The sequence below is a fragment of the Megascapheus bottae genome, chromosome 6 (genome assembly GCF_031878675.1).
Source record: "Megascapheus bottae isolate mThoBot1 chromosome 6, mThoBot2.hap1, whole genome shotgun sequence".
Classification (NCBI taxonomy): domain Eukaryota; kingdom Metazoa; phylum Chordata; class Mammalia; order Rodentia; family Geomyidae; genus Megascapheus; species Megascapheus bottae.
In genome coordinates, this window is record NC_143514.1 from 52,656,130 (window position 1) to 52,677,104 (window position 20,975).

A 20,975-nucleotide genomic window follows, 5' to 3' on the forward strand; every position below is an offset into this window, starting at 1 on the left:
AACAATATTAGTTAATAGCCTACTATATACTAGATAGTGTTGTAAAATAGTTCAGTGAATTATTTTGTTTTCACTATAATCTTATATAGTGTATGTCAAGGTTTTTAGTCCTCAGTCCCTCCTGACCTGCAGGAGGGATAGAGAGAACACGCCCTGACCAGAACGAGCCGAGAAAGGAAAGGGATAATCGACTGCCCGCACCCAGCCCTCCCTCGCCGGGGGACAATCAGAGGCATCAGGGAGACCCATCAAAGCAGGAACTCGTTTATTGAGGAAGTACATTCAGCTAATATAGGATGCAGGAGCCAATCAGCACAAAGATGGGCAGGGCAAGGGAGGTACTCTCACTATAGGTAAAGAAGGGGAATCATGTGCTGTCAGAGCAGAAGAGTTCGGGGCCTATCCTAGTGGTAGCCTTATGTTACATCACAAACCACAGCCAAGCCTTCAAACTGGGCGACAGGCAGGCTGGGTCCCAAAACCAGGAAATGAGTACTGGGTAATGAGTTAGGCCTCTTTTCTACAGCATAGGTTTCCATTTCCCTGATGTGTCATGCCCCACAAATGTACACTGTTATTATTTCTACTTTATGAAAGCAAACCATGGCAGAATCAAGACTCAGACCCAATATGATTAACCCTAGAATCTGTGAGCCAAACCAATAATCATATCCCCAATATGGAAATGAGGAAACAGAAGTCAAGATGTTAAATGACTGAACCAGCTCAAACATGCCTGCTCATTTCCATCTATCATCCTGCCAAGTACAGGCCTGTGCCTGAGTCCAGCAGGTCTATATATAGATAGGGTGGCAAAGTGTGAGCCATCAAGGACCCATGAGTTCTGGGAGCAAGGCAGAACCCTAGACCCAAAAGAATGTGTGAGGTCTGAGCTATAACAACAAAGCATGGTCCTAACTGTTCTGGCAATGGCAAGCAATGAACTAGACTGGTACTGATTCTCCCATGTCATCATGAGTCCCTGAATCAAGGATTCATTCCTCTTTGCTTCCACTCCCACTCTTTTCATTTCCAATTTATTAAGAAAAGTACTAGAGATGTATATGCTTATTGCATAATTATTATTTTTAAACACGCCTAACATGCACTTTCTGTTATCTTTTAGGCAATTGTATGAAATAGGTAGTATTATCAGTTTTGTTTTAAAGAAATTGAAGTCAAAATAAATACACAACAATGCTAAGAATCTGGGTTTTAAATTTACAGGCTTCTAGTAGTTAAGAGCATTAAATACTTGGGGATGGATGATTTAATGAGGTCAGGAATCTTTCAAGTGTGTAATACCAGATTCCATTTTTGGGTGGCCTTTGGCTACAGGTCCTGACACTGGCTTCATATTAGCATACTTATAAGCTTCTAAAATTTTCTGTTTGTCTGCCCTTTCCTTCCCAGATTCGGAATCTCTACTTGGACATTTTTTTAACTGTCCAAGATTTTTCTCCCATGTTCCTAGTACTAAAGATCACTGGTCTTAAGCTTAGAATACCCTTGTGCAGAGCTTCTAAGTGGCTGTCAAGTGGTTTCTGCTCTTAGGTGATGTGGACTATAGGATAAGATTTGAACTATTCTGACTGCTGTTGCTATTGCCTCTTCAGTCAACCTTGTGCAATGATAGCAAGTTTTGCTATCCTTATCTTCTGACTCTCCATAGTCTACTCTTGGACTTCACCATGTAAATTTTGTTCATTTTACTAAGACATCATCTAATAATACCAGAAGCCTACCAGGAAAGATTCCTCAGTTTCCCCTTTCTCCCCTCTTTCACCTCTCAGAATCCCAACCCCTGAGCTTGCTGCTAGATTTTGTATTTCTGCCAATAAATAGCTCTTCTTCACTGTCCTTTGCTTCATCCCCGAGAGTGTAATAGTATTTCTGTGTTTCAACTCGTTACTCTTCTGTCTGTGACAAAGAAGGATATTGTGAAAATCAATTGCTTGGGTCAAGGAGAAAGTATTGATTCAGTTAACACAGCTAATGCTCCACGTGAGTCAGAAGGTGAGCGAGATAAAAATGACTGGCATTTCCAGGGCTGACTCTGCCACTTCCATGATTTATGGTCCAGAAATGAGTTTCCAAGAATCTCCTCTCCTGTCAAAATTTTGTAGCCTCTTGTGACTGCCATTTTACTACCGGTTCCTTTTAAAATTACTGCAGAGCAGTGCTCTGGGAATTTCTCTAGAGCTATGTATACTATACTATTGGCACAAATCACACAGAAGAAGGAGAGAGTGGCGAGAGAAGGGGAGAATGTAGGAAGGAAAGGGAGTGAGAGAGAGAGAAATAGAAAACAGAGCATCTGCCCAAGAATCTGCCCAAGAACAATGATCAGTTGTGTCCTATATAGGTGGGGTATCAGTGGGTAGTGACCATAGGAAGGGTATCGAGAATATAATTGAACAACACAGTATTTTCCAAAGATTTGCACAGCTATTATTTTACATATGACCCATAATAGCTCAAGAAGATAGTGTTCAGGAATTTATATTCACATTTGACAGTGGAAGAAGCTTATGAGTGTAAAACTGTCTCTACTGAGTTGGCTGAAGCATGTATCTGACAACAAGAGAGTTCTATATCAACATTTTCCATGAGGCTGTAATGACAACAGGTTTTAACATGATTGATTGCTCATCATTCATCAAGTTATATTCTTCTTATGACTTTTGGAAAACACTTTCTAAAGTTCTGTCTTGAGGTTTGCTTTGGCCAATTCCTTTTCATTTCCTTATTCTAGACATTGAAGTATTTGGAGCTTGTTCTATGGATCTCTCCTTTTCTTCCTAAGTCTCAGGACTTAGGAAGTGCCTCTATATGGATATCTGTTCTCAAGGTCAGATTCACATCCAGATGTGAATGTCTAATAGGTATTTGAAATACAGCTTATCCAAAACCATAGTCTACTTCACTTTTGTAAATGGGAAACACATTGAAATAATCTTCCTTTTTGGACCAAAACACTATCTGTTAATATATTTTTATCTATCCTATAATCAAATGTATTCGTATTCCTAATCATGTCTTTTTGTTTCTTGCTATCATTGTGTTCTCTGGATCTGTGAAATATCCTGAGTAGAGCCTCTCCACATACATTCACCTTTTATTCTATTCTTGGATCTTTCTGAAATGAAAGTCATATTGTGACAATGCAATTCTAAAAACCTCTCAATTTCTTCTCACATCACCCAGATGGAAACAAGCAAACGGCAGCCTTTTTACAAGGCTCTACGTGCTTATCCCTTACTTCTTACCTCTCAAACCTGTTCTTCAGTTCCTTTTCCTTGTTTTCTGTCCGATTGCCCTGAGGGCCTCCTTACTATTCCATACGCTCATGGAAGACACTCTTGCCTCAGTCTGTTCAGAATTAGTGACATCTAGGAATATTTTTTTGTGGGTCATGGGGCTTGAACTCAGCTTGGGCACTGTCCCTGAGCTCTTCAGCTCAAGGCTAATGCCCTACCCTTGGGACTGAATGTTATCCCTGAGCTCTTCAGCTCAAGGTTACCAACCAACCCGTGAGCCAATCCTCACTTCCCCTTTTCTAGAGGTTAATTGGAGATAAGAGTCTTCTGGTCCTTTTGTGCCCAGGCTAGCTTTGAACCTTGATCCTCAGATTTCAGCCTCCTGAGTAGTTAGGATTACAGGCATGAGTCACCGTGCCCAGCTTCTTGTAGGAATATTTTTTTCCAGGTAAGTAATGGATCATGCCTTCTTGCCCTGTTTGCTCTCATCTCAATATCATCTTATCACTGATGTTTTTCACCATGTCATATAAGATTCTATATGATCTTTCCCCACTTATCTTTTCTCTTCCCCTTACCCAGCTTTGTGATTCTCTATGAAATGCATATGAAGATGTCAAGAATTATTAAGGCATAAGTATCTTAAATGTCTAGGCTGTTGTACTTTTGTTTATTGCTATATTTCTAGTATCTCAACCAATGTTTGACACGATGTAAGCTATCAAAAAATCACATAACTCATTAATTTAACAAATATTGAGCATATACTACAGGAAGAGTAACAATTTTGAAAATCACATGTATTCAAGAAGTACTTTATATGTTTTACCATATTTATGCATCAGAAAAGCTATGCAAAGTTAGTATCAGCATTTCAAGTTTATGGATGAAAATATTTGACCTTGGGAATGAAAATTACTTGGTTAAGATTATGTAGGAAAATAGTAACAAAGTTATCTCTCAGTCCATGTTTTCTTATTCTCATGTTCCTCCTAAACTATCTTGATGCCTCCCTCAAAAAACAAAGTTGGTTTAAACATGATGCATTAAGCAATTCTGTTTATAGGCCCTGAGTATCTGCTAAAGACATGGGCAGAAATCTTGAACATCAAGGAATGTATACGATTAACAGGAGAAGCAAACAAACCAATGACTATAGTATGTTTGGTTGGTCAGTATTGTAGAATTGCATAGTGTATCGTGGGAGCCCAAAGAAGAACCTGAAAAAGGATATAAAGAGAAATAGGAAAGTTAAGAAAAGGTTTCTGGAAGTATGGAGTTTAAATATTTAAGAATATACCATATTATATATAACACTGCATATTTCATTGGCTATAATTACTGAGATGAATAGTATAGTCTGAGTTGTGTTTTAGAAAGATAAGCTGTGATCAATTGGGCAATGATTCGAATCAGGGACTCTTGGAGTTAGGAAGCTGTTGAAATGATTCCGATGTGGGATGCTTTATCAGCTCGGGTTAATTAAGAACATAGGAAACGTTCTTGGTATTTAAATACAGTATTTGGATCTGAGAAGTGAAAGTCAGCAGACACTGCTATGGAGAAATCTCATAGACATGCACAGAAATGAATGTTTGTGAAGCAAAAGAAATGTTTGTGGAGCACTAGAAAATTACTGACAATTGATGAGAGCAGTATCAATTGGCATAATCACTCAGTAAAATAATGTAACATTACTTAGCAAAACTAAAATTATTTAACATTGCCAGCCAACCAACCCATTTGTAGAACATGTCACATATATGAACAACAGGCAGACTTTTTCCTCACAAAGCTATTTGCAATAACAAAAATTGTAATCCACACAAACATAGATAAAACTGGTCATTCCAGATTCATGGCATACTATATAGAAATTGAAGTGTATGACCTAGAGCCACAACCTTAAATGGTGAACTTCAAAAAACATATTGTAAAGAAAAAAATACATTCTAAGTTGAAATGTATGATAAGATGCTATTTATATGCACTGTTTTTTTTTTTATGGGTGATGGGTCTTGAACTCCGGGTCTGGGTACTGCCCCTGAGCTCTTCAGCTCAAGGCTACCACCCCACCCCTGGAGCTACAGCCCTATTTCTTATTTTCTAGTGGTTAATTGGTGATAAGAGTCTCACAGACTTTAGTGCCTGGGCTTGGCTTTGAACTGTGATTCTCAGATCTCCTCCTTCTGAGTAGCATGAGCCATTGTGTCCGGCCATATGCACTCTTTAAAAGCATAAATATCACATTTTGCTTAGAACAAATATGTGTATTATTAACAAAATAGCATGGAGATGATTATTCTGAAGATAGTTCTTACATTTGTTAGGGAATGGAGAAACAGATAAAACACAGAGGAGTTTGCCTATCTATGGTCTTTTCTTTCTTTAAAAATATGAGTCATGTAGTAAAATGTTAGGAATTGATAGTGTAATATAACATCCACCCTATTATGTACATTAGTATAGATCTGAAATGTTTAAAATCAAATATTTGTAATCATAATTAAGTCTAATCTAATATATGAAGCTTCAGTCCTATACAGCAAAAGCTATGTGTCTTCATCAGCAACTTGGAAATAATGGCATTGTATCACCCTGTTGAACCTGTCACAATGACTATTCTTGATTTTTGTCTATCTGCTTGCTTCACTAGTCAGGAAAGAGAATTCTTTAAAGGGAAGTACAATATCTTATTTAGTTATATATCTACAGCCCTTAACAAAAGTCTAAATCAGTGTTAGTTGTAAATACTTGTTGAAAGATTAAATGAATGAATAAATATGATTTTCCTAGAAGCTATTACAAACTTCTTTTTTTACTTTGATTTTCCTACCTTCTGAATCTTTTTCTCCCAGGCTCTCCTCCCTAAACCACTGTAGTGATTTTTTTTAATTAATGAAATGTTAAAAGGGAAAAAATGAGTTGTACTTAAGTATTTCTATAAGAAAATTACTCTTATGATTGAAAGGTATTACTTGGCTGAATTTAAATGCTAAGACAAATGTAACTGAAATCCCTCTATACATTATCCCAAAAATAAAAATAATAAATGCTAAGATATAGTGGTTATCTAAAACAAAGCAATTTTCTCTGATGCCATTAACACTGGAGTTTGAATGCAATGAGATGTGTGGCTTCTGTATTTCTAAGAAAGGAATTTGATTCATCTTCCAAGTAAATTAAACAATGCACATCGCTATATAAAGGACATAGGCCACCAATGACCAAGAAATTCAATGTGTAAGTTAATCTCATCCTAAATCCAAGGACAGTTCTGCCCTTGAAATAGGCAGAATTTGTAAGGGAATCCTAAGAAGCTTGGTTTAATCAGATAGAAGTGAGGAAACTAAAATCTAGGCAAATATAACAATGCTAATGGCTGTGGCTTGTCTTTTTTTTTTTTTTCTTCCTACCATAGGAAACACAGGAAGGTCAGTTCCAATTAAAGAGCCAGGGTCAGGGCAGACATCCACCTGTGAGGGCACAGTCTGGCACGGTAATAATAATAATTCATGATTAATGACTCCCAGCTTCTGTTTACTGAGCAGGAAGTATTTTATATTTGCTGCTTCATTTGCTGGGTGTTTTACACCTGTTATCTCATATTGCTCACAGCATTCTTTCCATTTCACTGATGAAGAATCAGACTCAAGAAGGTTAAAACTTTTTCCCAGGGTCACACAGCCTAAGGCAAGGCTGAAATTTAAATCTGGTTTGCTCTTTTGAAAATTACACAAAAATGAAGACACTGGCTTGCAAAGCTATTTAATAAGAGAGAGTCTGTGACAAAGAACTAATAGAAGAAAAGAACATAGAGAAGAAATCCCTCACTGGCTACCAGGCTCCGACCTTCACATCCATTAGCCCATTTGTTTCGCCACTACACGGAAGAATGAAGTCAACAAATGCATTAAGGGAAAAGATTTAGGTCTTTTGCTACTATCTATACGAGTGACCACTTAGCAAGAAAAAATGCCTAAGTGGCTTCTTATTCCTCCTCACTCTGGTATGCTTCCATCTAAGTCAGGGCAAGGAAAAGGGCAATCCATGGAAGGACAGAATGATTCTTCTAAGAGAGTTTAAAGAGAAATGAAGTACACCAAAGTTGAAATAGAGTGGAGCCAGACCATGCAGCACAGAGAAGCAGAGGCCTGATTCTGAATCCTCACAATGCTCTTTAACAGTCATGTGGCTCTATACATGCCATTCAACTACACTGAGCCTTGTTTTCTTTACTTTCAGAATAAAAGTAATAATAGAAGATGCTTTATATTCACTGTAATTCCTACTGATTACTTGAAGTCACTGCTAATTTTATCCTCCACAATTCTTTTTTTTTTTTTTGCCAGTCCTGGGCTTGAGTTCAGGGCCTGAGCACTGTCCTTGGACTTTCTCAAGGCTAGAGCTCTACCACTTGAGCCTCAGCACCACTTCCGGCTTTTTTCTATGTATGTGGTACCGAGGAATCGAACCCGGGTCTTCATGCATGCTAGGCAAGCACTTTAACCACTAGGCCAAACTCCCAGCCCCTCCTCCACAATTCTTTTATCCTTAAATTTTGTAGTATACTAATTTTGAGGATAACTTGGCTCATCCTTGTCTAGAACTATTGTGATTGAGAAGAGGGCTGAAGGGAAGAGGGAGATGGAGCAGGGTGTCAGAACAGGATCAGATAGACATTATGATACCTCTATCATACTTAAAGGAACCTAGGCTTCTGTTTTGTTATTTAGATTTTCAGAGCAGCAAATTGGAAACAAAAAGTTTCTCTTCTAATCACACTAACAGCAACTTAGTGCAATTCTATTGCACTCTTCCACTTTGATCTCAATTGATATTGACAATCTGTAAGGAAAGAGCAGAGAACAAAGATTGTAGCTGTATACCACAGGAAGAGTCATTTTCCCTCTGAGTCCCTTCACAGTTCTTGACACTACCAAGTAGTAATATCATTCAATATATATTTAGCATAGCAAAATAAAATTTGAAAGCAATGCTGTTATTAGGATCAACTTTGACAACATATAGGAAACTGTCTTTTAAACTATATAAACTGTAGTGTTAAGTGAACTTCCATATAGGATGTGGCTTATTTCTGGAGGGATCTTATCTGGGATGAAAACAAAATGACATCCAGAATAATTTTCTAATATCTTGATAGATTTCCAAGTATTTCAAAGTTTAAAACTGGATTCTGACCCCAAAAGGTAGGAGAAGTGGCATGGGAAAGGAATTGAAGTTGTTTTAGTGCTGGCACTGAGGCTTGAATCCTGTGTTTCTTGCTTTTGCTTGGCTTTTATTTTGTGCAGGGGTGGTGCTCTACCACTTGAGCCACACCTCCACTTCCAGCTTTTTGTGGGTTAATCAGGAATAATCAATTCATGCACTTTCCTTCTTTGGCTAGAATTGAAGCTTTGAAGTGCTTTGAAGATCAGGAAAGATGTGGCCCAGTGGGAGTCTCTTAAGCACACAGCTGAGGATAGGACAAAAGTGTTGAACAACCCATCCATCATTTGTCTACTAAGGCTCCTTGAGTGTTTATTTATTTTTATGTTTTAACCCTCAGCCAAAAATGTTTATGATAGACCAACAATCAAATTTAAGCCTAATTGGTAATTCATTTCATTTTATCAAACTATTCTACCTCTGAGATAGGCTGACTTTAGGCAAATGCCAAGCATGTTGTTCCTACTCAGAGCCAAATCCCAGGTAGCAGCAGCCTGTCTCTCTAGAAGGTGTCTACAGCACAGGCTAAATTTATGATTCCTTTCTGGGAATCTTAAATAGTACACGGTGGCCTTTTCATCTACCCATACAACATTATTAATACCTCCTCAGAGCTTAGGATCAGATGGATGCAAGTCTGTGCAACTGAAAGAAGAAAAGAAACTCACCTTCACAGAACATCTGTTGGGTCTCCTACATTGGAAGACAGTGCAAGGTATCTTCCAGTCAAGTAGGAATGTGTCATGTTTTCTGGCTGGCCAATCCCTTTTGAATATACTTCTTCACATGTTCTATTTTAAGATAGGAGTTAAAATACCTCACCAGCTTCTCTTATTGTTAGGGCACAAGCATGTTATCTAAACTCTAGCAATCAGAAGAATACACACACACACACACACACACACACACACACATCAATTGTGAAGCAAGCAAATATAAGGCCTATGAGACACAGAAGAGACTGAATTTAGTAGTTCAACACTTTTGTCCTGTCCTCAGCAGTGTCCTTAAGAGAATTCCACTGGGCCACATCTTTCCTGGTCTTCAAAGCACTTGAATAACCCAGAAGAGAATCCTTTCCATCTTATAATGCCTGCCATAACCTCATATGGCCTGAAGAAAGCGTCCAGGCTCTTTGACATCTTTGAAGTAAAAGTGCTGAAAAAAACGAGCCACAAGCAGTCAGTATGATGTGGGAATTAACATGTCTTTTTAAACATAATCTATTTTTATTAGCATATATCAATATTAGAAGGGGGATTCACTATCATATCTCTGCAAGTATGCAATGTTCCCTGATCAAATTTACCCTACTCTCCTCACTCATCCCTCCTCAACTGATTCTTCAAACAATTTTGACAGGTTCCATTGTTCTATTTTCAACAATGTATATGGAGTACATCAGCCATATTTACTCTCCTTTACCTTCCATTCACCCTTTTCATTCCGACTGATAGCCACCTCCCCCACAAATGAGCCCATTATATATTACCATCTTGCATTTTTAGTGTATATTAATTGTACAAAGAGTTTTTACCATGGTATTTCAAACATGCATTTATTATACTTTATGAGGTCCCTTCCTAATGAAATGAATCTCATTTGTGAGTGTTCCACCCTCCCAACCTAATTATCCCCTGAAATCCTAACTTCCTGATATTATCAGATGGAGGATAAAGACTTCTATCTATAGATTGAGGAGGGACACAATTGTTCTACCCATTGCAAGTAAATTGGCCTGCCATGTATTTTCTGTAAGTGGCCAACTTTCCTCACATATGCATACTTTTTACACATTAAAAAAAAAAAAACAAAGATTCTATCTACAGTACCAGTCCATACTGACTCTTCTTTCTGTAAGGTATTAAGAGAGAGCTGAGCTAGCCTCAGCTCTGACATCTGTGTTCAGTTGGTCTAAGTTACTTCCCCTCTTCAGAATTGTGGAGTTTTTTTTGTGGTTTTTTTTTTTTTTTTAAGTCGGTTGTGGTGCTTGAATTCTGGGCCTTGGCACTGTCTCTAAGCTCTTCAGCTCAAAGTCCAGTGCTCTACCACTTTGAGCCACAGAACCATTTCCAATTTTCTGGTGGCTAATTAGAGAGGGGAAAAACAAGATGATTGGGAGGGGGTGAGGAGAAGGAAATCAGGAGAAAAATGTGGAAAGGTGTATCAATGTTCAAGAATGAATGTACCTACTACCTGGTGAATGTAACTTGTAACCCCTCTATACATTATCCTGACAATATAATACAATTATTAATTTAAAAAAAAGTCTCACAGACTTTCCTGTGTGGGCTGGCTTTGAACCATGATCCTTAGATCTCGGCCTCCTGAGTAGATCGTATTATAGGCAAGAGCCACCAGCACTCAGCTCTTCAGAACTGAAAAAAAAAAAGAAACAAAACTCTAAAATCTCTGGATCTTACAAAGCATGACTTTTCTTAGACATTTCTGAGGTTCTTAAGAAAATACCATTGGATGACAGCATATTATAGCTGTAAGTATAAAGATATTATTGGGAGATTAAAATAGTGGGAAATAAGAATGTGGAGTAAAGTAAAATGGAGGACAGTGGAAAGGATTCCCAAGACAAAGCAAACCAAAAGCAATAGCAAGGTAGAAAACTGTATAAAATTGTGTCTGGGGGCTGGGAATTTGGCCTAGAGGTATAGTGCTTGCCTAGCATGCACAAAGACCTGGGTTCGAATCCTCAGTACCACATACATAGATAAAAGCCGGAAGTGGTGATGTGGCACCTTTAGTCTTGAGAAAGTCCAAGGACAGTGCTCTGGCCCTGAGCCAAGCCCAGGACAGGCAAAAAAAATTGTTTCAGAAGGACCTGACTAAGAGACCAGAAAAGGGAGCTGAGAACTTCTGTAGTAGATCTTTGTAATCCTCACAGACCTCATTTGGCTCAGGCTGCCTGCTCTGGAAAGCAAAACTCTGTCTCATGTATCTGCTTCTAATACACTATTGTAAAATCAGACTCTCAAACAATATTTGTGTTAAACCTCCATACCCATCAGGACTCAGCAAAGTTCTGAGGAGATAGTTAGGAATCAGATGTATTTCCAATGGACAGGAAATCTATAGTTCTTACAGAGTACATTTTTGCTTGGCTAGCTGGTGATAATGGACAACTTACTTAATCTCCTTTTTCTTATTTATTAAAATGAAGACAGTGACGTTACTTTTCTCTGGGGTTGTGAGGATTAAGTGTGCTAATTTATGTATAGCCCATAATATATTGAAATCATATACAGGACTCAGAGCACACTCATAAAAACAGCTTCATGTTTGTCTCTTACCGCTACTTCAGTCCTATTCAGAGTAGTCCTTACCCTGTCCTAAAAGAAAATCTCCATCTTAGGCAATTGTTGGGGCCTGGTCGCTGTCTCTAGGGCCTGTTCACCATTCTGGCTCAGGGACCATTAAAGGGCTTTGGCTAGGCATACCTCGCATTCCTCGAATATCTTTCTTGAGGTATTCACATTCCTCGCATACCTCTTTTGAGCTATTTCCATGTACATGACTCAACTGAACTCCATTAGCTCAGGTCCTCAGCCCGCGTGTGCTTTCCTGCACTGTCCTGCTCAGTATTTCAAAACCTGAAAGTTTGCCCTGGCCCTTGGTGATAGCACCATAGCCTTTTTCTATTGGTTCCTTTTCCCTTTCCTACTTCCTCTTTCCCCCACAGTATGTAACTAAGTGCCAAACGGCAATAATCTTGAGACCTGCTGCGCTTTCATGGCTGACACAGCTCCTGGCTCTGTGTTATTTTTTCCCCCGGTTCTTGGGGAGGGCTGGGTTATTGATACTTGCCATCTTGCTTGGCTCCTTGGGACTACAGGCTGGCCATGGGTGTCCCTCTCATACCAGTGTTGCTGGAGAGCAACGGGCACTAAAATGTCCTTAAATTGTCTTAACTACAAATACAGCCTGAAGAAAGGGTATCAATGTATGTGAAGTAATGCATCTTCTATCTGGTGAATATAATGTAACCCTTCTAGTAATTACAATAAAAAATATATGAAAAAAAATACAGCCTCAGTCCAGTAGTTAACAATGTTCAAGGGGCTAGAGGAGTGGTTCAATGTTAGAGCAAATGTTTAGCAAATATATAGCCCTGAATTCAAATCACAGTATTGGGAGGAAAATGTTCAAATTCAAGACAATCACCAAAACTCTGGACTTGCTTTAATATTGTCTCCATTCACCCAGCCAAGGCCTCTTTGCATTGGGAGCTCTCAGGGCTGTGGATGGAGCATTGGCCCTTGCTCTTCACTAATCTTTTCCCACTAGCTCACCAAGAACGCATAGACAAAAGGGAAGGAGTGAGAAGAAAACAAAAGGATCTCACTTAACAGCAGTCTCCTTTTGGGCTCTCTGTGCCTGTCCTGTGATTGCTGCTGACTTCCTCTATGTAGGTGTATCTAAGAGTTTTTAGAGTGTGCTCTACTCAAAGGGACCCATCTCTTAAGGGAATATCCTAATCTTCCTTCTGTCTCAGCACCTTTTGTCTTGCTTTTCTGGTAGTTAGTTTACTGTACATAAACTACACAGTAGTTGAAATAGTATAAGCCTTGCACCACAGATTCCCACATCTGTTCACAATCTGTTGCTTTGGCCAATGCCAATCTGAATATAGCTACTTCTTTTCCTATAGTCGCCTCCTCACTAGGTTTCTCAGGACAGGAGACAGATTCCAGCCACTGTATTTACCTTCTTCCTATGCAGAAACAAGAGTAAATACCTCATTCCTCTTTGAGGGTGGTAGCATGTAGGACTTGAGTCACCAAAATTCACTTGTATGAAAGTTTTCATTTCCAATTCTCTCTTTTTGTTTCTAATCTTTGAAGTGGTCAGGGAGTTTTAAAAGTCTTGTACATTATTTCCAGATATTGTCTTGGAAATTCTGAATATAACATTTCAAGTTTTCTGGTTTCTCCAATGAAACATCCTAAAACACAGAGGGCTCAATACACTATTTTAGCATTATTTATTTCATCTCAAACTGACAACCTTCTAATTCCTTTAGTCTTTATTCCTGATACTCTTCTGACAAAGACTAGGGCTGCAAGGAAGTACCTTCTACATTTTTATAATTGTCTTCTTGTGCCCATACAACACAATATTCTCAACATATTAAGTGTCAAAAGAACTCTTGTTGAACCACATACCACTTGAATCAAGAAGTAAATACTGCCATTCAAATTCCTCAGAAAAGGCAGCATTGCGTTATGTTTGCCTTTTCAGACTCAGTTCTTTGAAACTGATGAATCAAAAAAAAAAATTAGGAGGGTAAAATAGATGATGCAGATTTCAAAAAAATGGTACCAGGTGATGAATGAAGGATAAATTAAAGCAGCTGTATATTGAGCCCAGTACTAAGGGAGAGGGGCATGATAGAGCTCAGGGAACAGCAAAAATACTGGGATTTTCAGAAGAACCCTGGAAGCAGATGGCAAGAGGATGAATCAGTGAAAGATGGCAGCACATCTATGGGGTGGCGGCGCTCAGCAAGGGCAGCTGCAGGCAGGCTGTCACTGGGACTCAGGGATGGGAAGGCTCCGCTGAGCAAGAGTAAAGGAAGGACAAGGTCCATTTACAACTACTGATGAAGCACAAAGCATTGAGCAAAAAGTTAGAGACCGGGCCAGTGTGGGGCTGGTCAGGATTCCTTCTAGTCCCATGTTTCTTTTTTCTAGGTGCCATTAAAAAAAGTCTTTTGTATTCTTTGGGCTTCTCTGTTTACACTTATAAGAGAGAACAGATAATTCAAATAATCTCAACGATCTGTTTGGTAGTGTCTGTAAAAATGTTTCAGTTGTGGGATGATGCTATGAAAGATAGTTTCCACTTTTGTCTCAGTATGTTCATAGTATCTCATTGACTTGGATTGAGAGAGAAAGCGAGATTGACTTAAAGGGTAATTTGTCACTTATACTTTCCATGTGAGAGTGTTCAATCAGATTGTTTTCAGCCTTCACCTGAATTCAGTTACACTGGACGATCTAGCAGTATCTTGAAAGGCAATGGCAGCATCACGTTGCTGTGTTTTGAGAAGTAGGAAAGGCTTTGGACAGTTAATGCTTTGAGATGCTCAGGAGAGTGCTCATGCTTTTCTTTTATTTACAAACTGGTTTGGAGCCCTTGAAGCTCTTAAGTGTTTAGTGGATATTAGTGCCAAAAACTGGGGGAGGATAAAATAGCTGAAAACTGTGAGCCTCAGAGGCATCATAGATTTTAATGTAATGGGACAAGAACAATAAACTGGAAATGTGATGTTCAATGAGAAAGGTAATGCTGTCTTATCCCATTTTCTACCCCATCTCGATTCTTATAATCATTCATTCTGCAGGAAAATTTATTGAGAGTGCACTTAATATATTTAATATACTATTGTACTAGGTTCTGTTATATTAGAGATTAAACATTGGATAAGAATGAGCCCCTGTCTCCTGTGAAATGTTCATCAAGCAGACTAGCTTTAAAACAATGAGTCCATAGCTAATTATCCCATGATGTGTAGGATGCCAAAAAAAAAAAAAAAAAAAAAAACATGTGATAGGTAGATGGAACCAAATACAGTGCACCAGGAAAGGTGTTTCTGAGGAAGTGACTTTTACACAGGGCCAGAAATAAAGTGTAAAAGTTAACTGGATGGGAGCAGAGGAGGAAAGAAGACAAGAAAGATGTGACCAAAAGTACCTTCTAGGGAAAATCATACTTTGGAGAGAGGGAAGCAAGAGTAAGGTGATGAAGGACTTAAAAGAAGCCAGAGGCAATTGTGTTCCTGGAGAAAGGATAATTAGACTCTGAAAGAGACAGCATTCCAAGTACCTCAGGTGTACCCTGGGGCCCCAGTGTAGGCTTGTCTCTTCAGCCTCTTGTTCACATGGAAATTGTCTCCACCGAGCCTGATTTTACTGTTGCTACATTCTTCACTGTTACTACATCCTCTCTGAATTCTAAAGCTACCAAATCCATGTTGGAACTTCCTCTGCTCCTCTTCCCCTTAAGTTCTCAACTCAACTGTGAGTGCTTATGACAGAGTTTAATTTACGGCTGTGTCCCCAATGTCTTGCCCAAGTGCCAGAATCATTGTGTGCTGACTCATTGAGTTCTTGTAATCTCAGTTTTCCAGATGAGGAAAAGGACAAACAGCACAAAGAAGTAAAGTCGCTTTTCTAAGAGCACAGGGGTAAAAAGTATAAAAGGTGGTGAGGGAATTTGAAGTGGAAAGATTAGCTCCATAGCCCTCGTTCCCTATATCCTGCTTTATTGATTTAACATTGCCTCTTGACATGAATGAGGATGTGTGTGTGATGCACGTTGGGAGCAATTATCAGTAGAGTCAAGTCTGAAAGAGAAAGTTGTTGGAATGTTTTTTCCAAATTTTCTGAGGGTTTTTTTTTTTTTTCTGGGGCTTGAACTCAGGGTCTGAGCACTGTTCTTAGACACTTTTGCTCAAAGCTAGTAGTACTCTGTCACTTGAGCCACAGCACCATTTTTAGCTTTTTCTGAGTATGTGGTACCCAGGAATTAAACCCAGGGCTTTGTGCATGCTAGGCAAGCACTCTACCACTAGGCTACGCTCCTGGCCCCCTGAGTTTTTATTAGAACCAGAACTGGGCAACATTTTCATGTACAGTATCTTAATTGTAATCCTCATGTGTCTATAGTATGTTATAGGTTCACTGTTGGGACATAGATCTAAAACCCACAGCAGTCACATAGCATGCTGAAAATCCATCACAGGTGTCTGGGAAAATTCACCAGGAAATGAAATGCATCTGTGTAAAACTGCCTGAACCAGAATGTTCCCTGGGATACAGTGATAACCCCAGGATCTCAGTGTGGGATTGTTATAGTTTCTCCTACTCACTGAAATTCCTGTTGAAATATGATTACCAAATCAAATTGGCAATATTAGAAAATAAGGCCTATAAGAAATCATTAGGTCATTAAGAGAGATGTATCAAGAGGCTGTATTTGTTAGCACAGAGTAAGTTGTTAAGAAGCAAGACTATATACACCACATGGTTTGCCTCGTCTTCATGTACTCATTTGCCCTTTCACTTTTCCACTATGTTGTGACACATTATGAAGCCCTTGCTAGATATGACACCTGTTTGTATACTTCCAAACCATGAACTAAATAAACCTCTTTTCTTTATAAGTGATCTAGCCTCAGGTATTCTGCTGTAGAGACAGAAAATAGACCAAGAAAGAAATAGTTTGATTCTGATCCCAGCCTGCTACTTTCCATCTGGGTTTCTTTGGGTCTTACTTTCTTTATCTTCTTTTATTTATTTATTTTTTTTCTGGGTGGGTCATGGGGCTTGAACTCAGCCTGGGCACTATCCCTGGGCTCTTCAGCTCCAGGCTATAGCTCTACCAGTGGGCCTGGGCACTGTACCTGAGCTCTTCAGCTCTAGGCTACTGCCCTACCCTTGAGCCAAGCCGCACGTCCTGTTTTCTAGAGGTTAATTGGAGATAAGAGTCTCAGGTTCTTTTGTGCCCAGGCAGGCTTTGAACCTTGATCCTCAGATCTCAGCCTCCTGAGTAGCTAGGATTACAGCCATGAGCCACCGTGCCTGGCTGGGTCTTAACTTTCTGAATCTATGAAATGGAGACCATGATCCTTGTATTCCAAGCATACTGAAAAAATAATAAAATGTGTGTAAATGAAATCCTATCTTAGTTTTCTGTCAATGTAAAGGTTGCTTGGGAAAGTAAACTTATAAAGAGAAAAGGTGTATTTTGTCCCATCAACAGTGCACAATTAGTGGGCCCATTTTTTAGAAGCCTGGCTGAGGAAGGGCATCCTGTGATCATGGACATCTTTGGTATAATAAAAAGTCCTTACATCATGACTGGGAAGCAAAAGGGAGAGAAAGGTGGGTATTGGGTTGCTACAATCCCTTTTGACTTAGAGACCTTCAGTGGATCCCACATCTCAATTAAGGGATCAGAAATGAAATATGTCTTTGGAACCCATTCCAGATCCAAACTTCAATTACTAATGACTATTAATAAACTTGAAAGTTTAGACTTTATTTTATTATTACTCAGATACCATCCTGTAAGCTTTAGAGCACTCTTGGATTGGAACCTAGAAAATGTAGCAGCATCACATAATATCTCATGTCTCCCCAGTTTGGGGTCTGGAAAGGTAGAGGAAGAGGTGCATCCTGATGCAATATTCTCGGGGTCTATAATTGCTACCATTTGAGGTACCTCTAGCTGAAGTTGGGGGTGCCGTGCATTTAAACTTGCCTGCTTTAGTTCTGAGTGTCTGTGGATATTTTATGTTATAGGAGACGAGGGGTGATGCCACCTGTGAGAAACCAGAGTAGGACACAGTCCTGAACATTTCTCTGTGAATGATTTCTTTACTTGGGAGAAAGAAATGGTTTTTTTTGGACCATGTGGTTTGAATCAGAGTTTAGGACCCTGCTAAATCAGAAATACTACCTCCTCCTCAAACCTATGTGGTGGAATTAGCCTTGGTAGTTGAAAGAAATAACCTGCATTATGTCATAAATATTGTAGTGTGAGGCCTTATTCTCTTACCCTGCTTCTCCCATATGTAGAATTAGAATTGTTTACATTGCTAGGGATAAAATTTCTGAACCTTCCCAGGAACACATTTGACCAACTAGAAAGAGGAAAGGCAAGAGAGTCCTAAATTTACTGAGAGCATTAGATGAGGAGTTTTCAAAAACAAAAAGGAAAAAGGAAAGGGACAAAAAGCTGAGTAAGGGAGGACAGTATATTATAACAGAATGGGAACTGGTCGTAAGCACACTGGGGGTCTAAACCATTCTCTAGTACAGCTACCTCAGAGACTTGGTGTTACCACTTTCATTTTCTCATTATGCTCAGTTCCCACATCTGCAACATAGAATGGCTATATGATTTGTGGGTATGTTTCCTCTAATTGCCTATGAAAATGAAGCAAAGACTTCACAATGTTACTTACATACTGCCCTGCTTATTCCTGGAATTAGTTAAGTCTTCAGGTACTTCATCAGTAAACCAATCAATATGATGGATGGGTGGATGGATGGATGGATGGATGGATGAATGGATGGATGGAAGAGAGGAAGGAAAGAAGGAAGGAAAATAGGGAAGGAGAGTGTGGGAGGGAGAGAAGGAAAGAAGGAAGGAGACTTTTAGTCAGTCTTCAAGCCTCAACTCAAGTGTCACAGTCTCTAGAAAGACTTTCCTGGCCCCACCCGAATCCTTGTGGAAACTTAACTGCTTCTTTCTCCTCTGGCTTCAGGTGGGTATCTTTTTCACCCTGATTTTTTCATTCTGACATTTATCATGCAGTTACCTTAACAGTGTCTACATGGCACAGTGAGCTCATCGAGACAAACCAGTGCCTTGCTTTCCTTTATACATACCTGTCACAAGGCCTGACTTATGGGACTGTACAGTCAAGAGATGTTAAATATTACTTCCAATCCCCAGTAAGATACTATGCCCGATACCATCTAATTCTCCTAGCCCTGGAATGCCACTGTTCTCTTTGAATTCCAAGATAGCTTGATGACTTCAAGAAGCCGGCACGGATACTTAGCCTACTTTCTATCCAGGCTGGGCTGACTACATGTATTTACACACCACCGCTGCCAACAACAACCCAGACTCATAATCTTTTATTGCTCCCCTATTCCAGCTAAAATCACATGGTACTGCCTGTCTGTTTCCAGATATGTCTTGTGAACTTCAGGCATATTGTCATATTAAGGCATATTAATTACTCTTCTTTGTAGCTTTAAGTATGGTGCAATGCTTGGAACCTAGTATTCATTAAATGTGTTTTGGTAATAGTGTATGTGGTGGTACATATCATCCAGGAGAATCAAATTGCTTCTCAGCCCTAACAGTATTGTACATATAGTCACAGATGATCTGTATAGCTTTTTATTGACTATACAAAGGACTCAAAGTATCATGAAGCACAATGAGATTTATTTCTACCTATTTTCTGTATCAGCAGAAGAAATAAGTTAGGAAAGATGAGACTCAGAAATTTTGCTTAAAATGAAAGAATATGTATAAAAATTCAAATCTCTGGGGCCAAGAGCATGGTCTAGAGGTAGGGTGCTTGCATAGCATGTATAGAGACCCAGATTCAATTCCTTGGTGCCATATACACAGAAAAGGCCGGAAGTGGTGCTGTGGCTCAAGTGGTAAAGTACTATCCTTGAGAAAATCCAAGGACAGTGCTCAGGCTCTGAGTCCACTCCCCAGGACTGGCAAAAAAAAATTTCCAGATCTCTGATAGGTATCTGTGTAACTAATTTCTAGATATGTAGTGCTTAGTATTTTATACACATAACCTTCCATCCTTCTAAAGTCAGGCGGGTTAGTATTTTCTCCATATGAGAACAGAACATGAAAGAAGATAATTTGCCCAATCAATTAGAAAGTGATGAAGATGAGACTCAACTTTCCATTACCTCTAAACCCTCATGTTTTGCTGAGCACCTTCCTTTATCTGTCAAACTTCTATTCACGAAATCCCACTGTGATTTGGACTTCACACTAAATTCTAGGGATACAACATTAAATCAAGACACAGCTTCCAATGTAAGAGGAAGACTTAGAAATAGGAAAAATGTCGGTTGAGCTTTTTTATCTTTTTGGTTCTGGGTATGGAACCCAGAACATTGCACCTGCTCAGCAAGCATTTTGCCACTTAGCTTTATCCCAGCCTGAGCTGACATTTGAACACCTGTCTATATGACAGACATTTGCCAAGAGATTTGGGCCCTTCTGGACAGTCTCACTTCCCCTTTATAGTGCCCTGACTTTGTAGAACTTACTACTTAGAATATGCTTCAAATTCTAAGTCTTCCACCTCCTAGATTTATCACATAGTTTAATTTGTCTGAGTTCCATTTTGAAAAGGTACAAAGCAACCTTGCATATTGTTATAAGGATGAAATGAGATAACATGAATGACAAATTCAATGAGTTTCAGCATTCTATTTATGTAACCCTGGTCACATGAAGATTATTTACTGCATTTCTGTATCACTGGGTCCCTACATGTCCCATGATGAAATCTAGACTTTTAAAATATTTCCCTCCTTTATGTAGTTACAAGGAGATTCCAAGGTATTTACACTCCTCCTAGTTATCACTTGCCACCACACAAAGCTCATCTGCTACTTTATAATCCTAGGCCTCAGTCTGCCAGGAACCTGTTTCTAGACTGCAACTTTATTCCTTTGTAATATTGTGTTCAACATTGTCGCTATCTTCAGAGATGAAAAACCATGGAATGAAAGCAAATTCCTAATCCCACATCCCGATATCAGAAATTCCCTTACAATAGAGTAACAGTCCTATGAAGTGCCTTTTGGTTAATCTCAGTTCAAGAGTATCCTACAGCAAATACCTTTGGTTCCAAAGTGAGCCTTCTCTTGATTTATATACACAGACCCATTAATCTGGGTCATGCACCCA

At 39.1% G+C, this 20,975-nt stretch overlaps 1 protein-coding gene across 4 annotated transcripts in view; it reads left to right on the forward strand.

Moving 5' to 3' along the window:
- LOC150061855 (BEN domain-containing protein 5) overlaps positions 1–20,975 on the forward strand; it is a 971,256-nt gene that overhangs the window by 572,910 nt on the left and 377,371 nt on the right. Inside the window, exon 1 of one of the 4 annotated variants that reach the window (XM_090334885.1) lies at positions 15,487–15,523. The exons of the other annotated variants lie outside the window; for them this stretch is intronic. The gene's annotated coding sequence lies outside the window, so the exon portion shown is untranslated. Of the gene's footprint in view, positions 1–15,486; positions 15,524–20,975 lie in introns of those variants that run through there. 4 annotated transcript variants of the gene reach the window in all.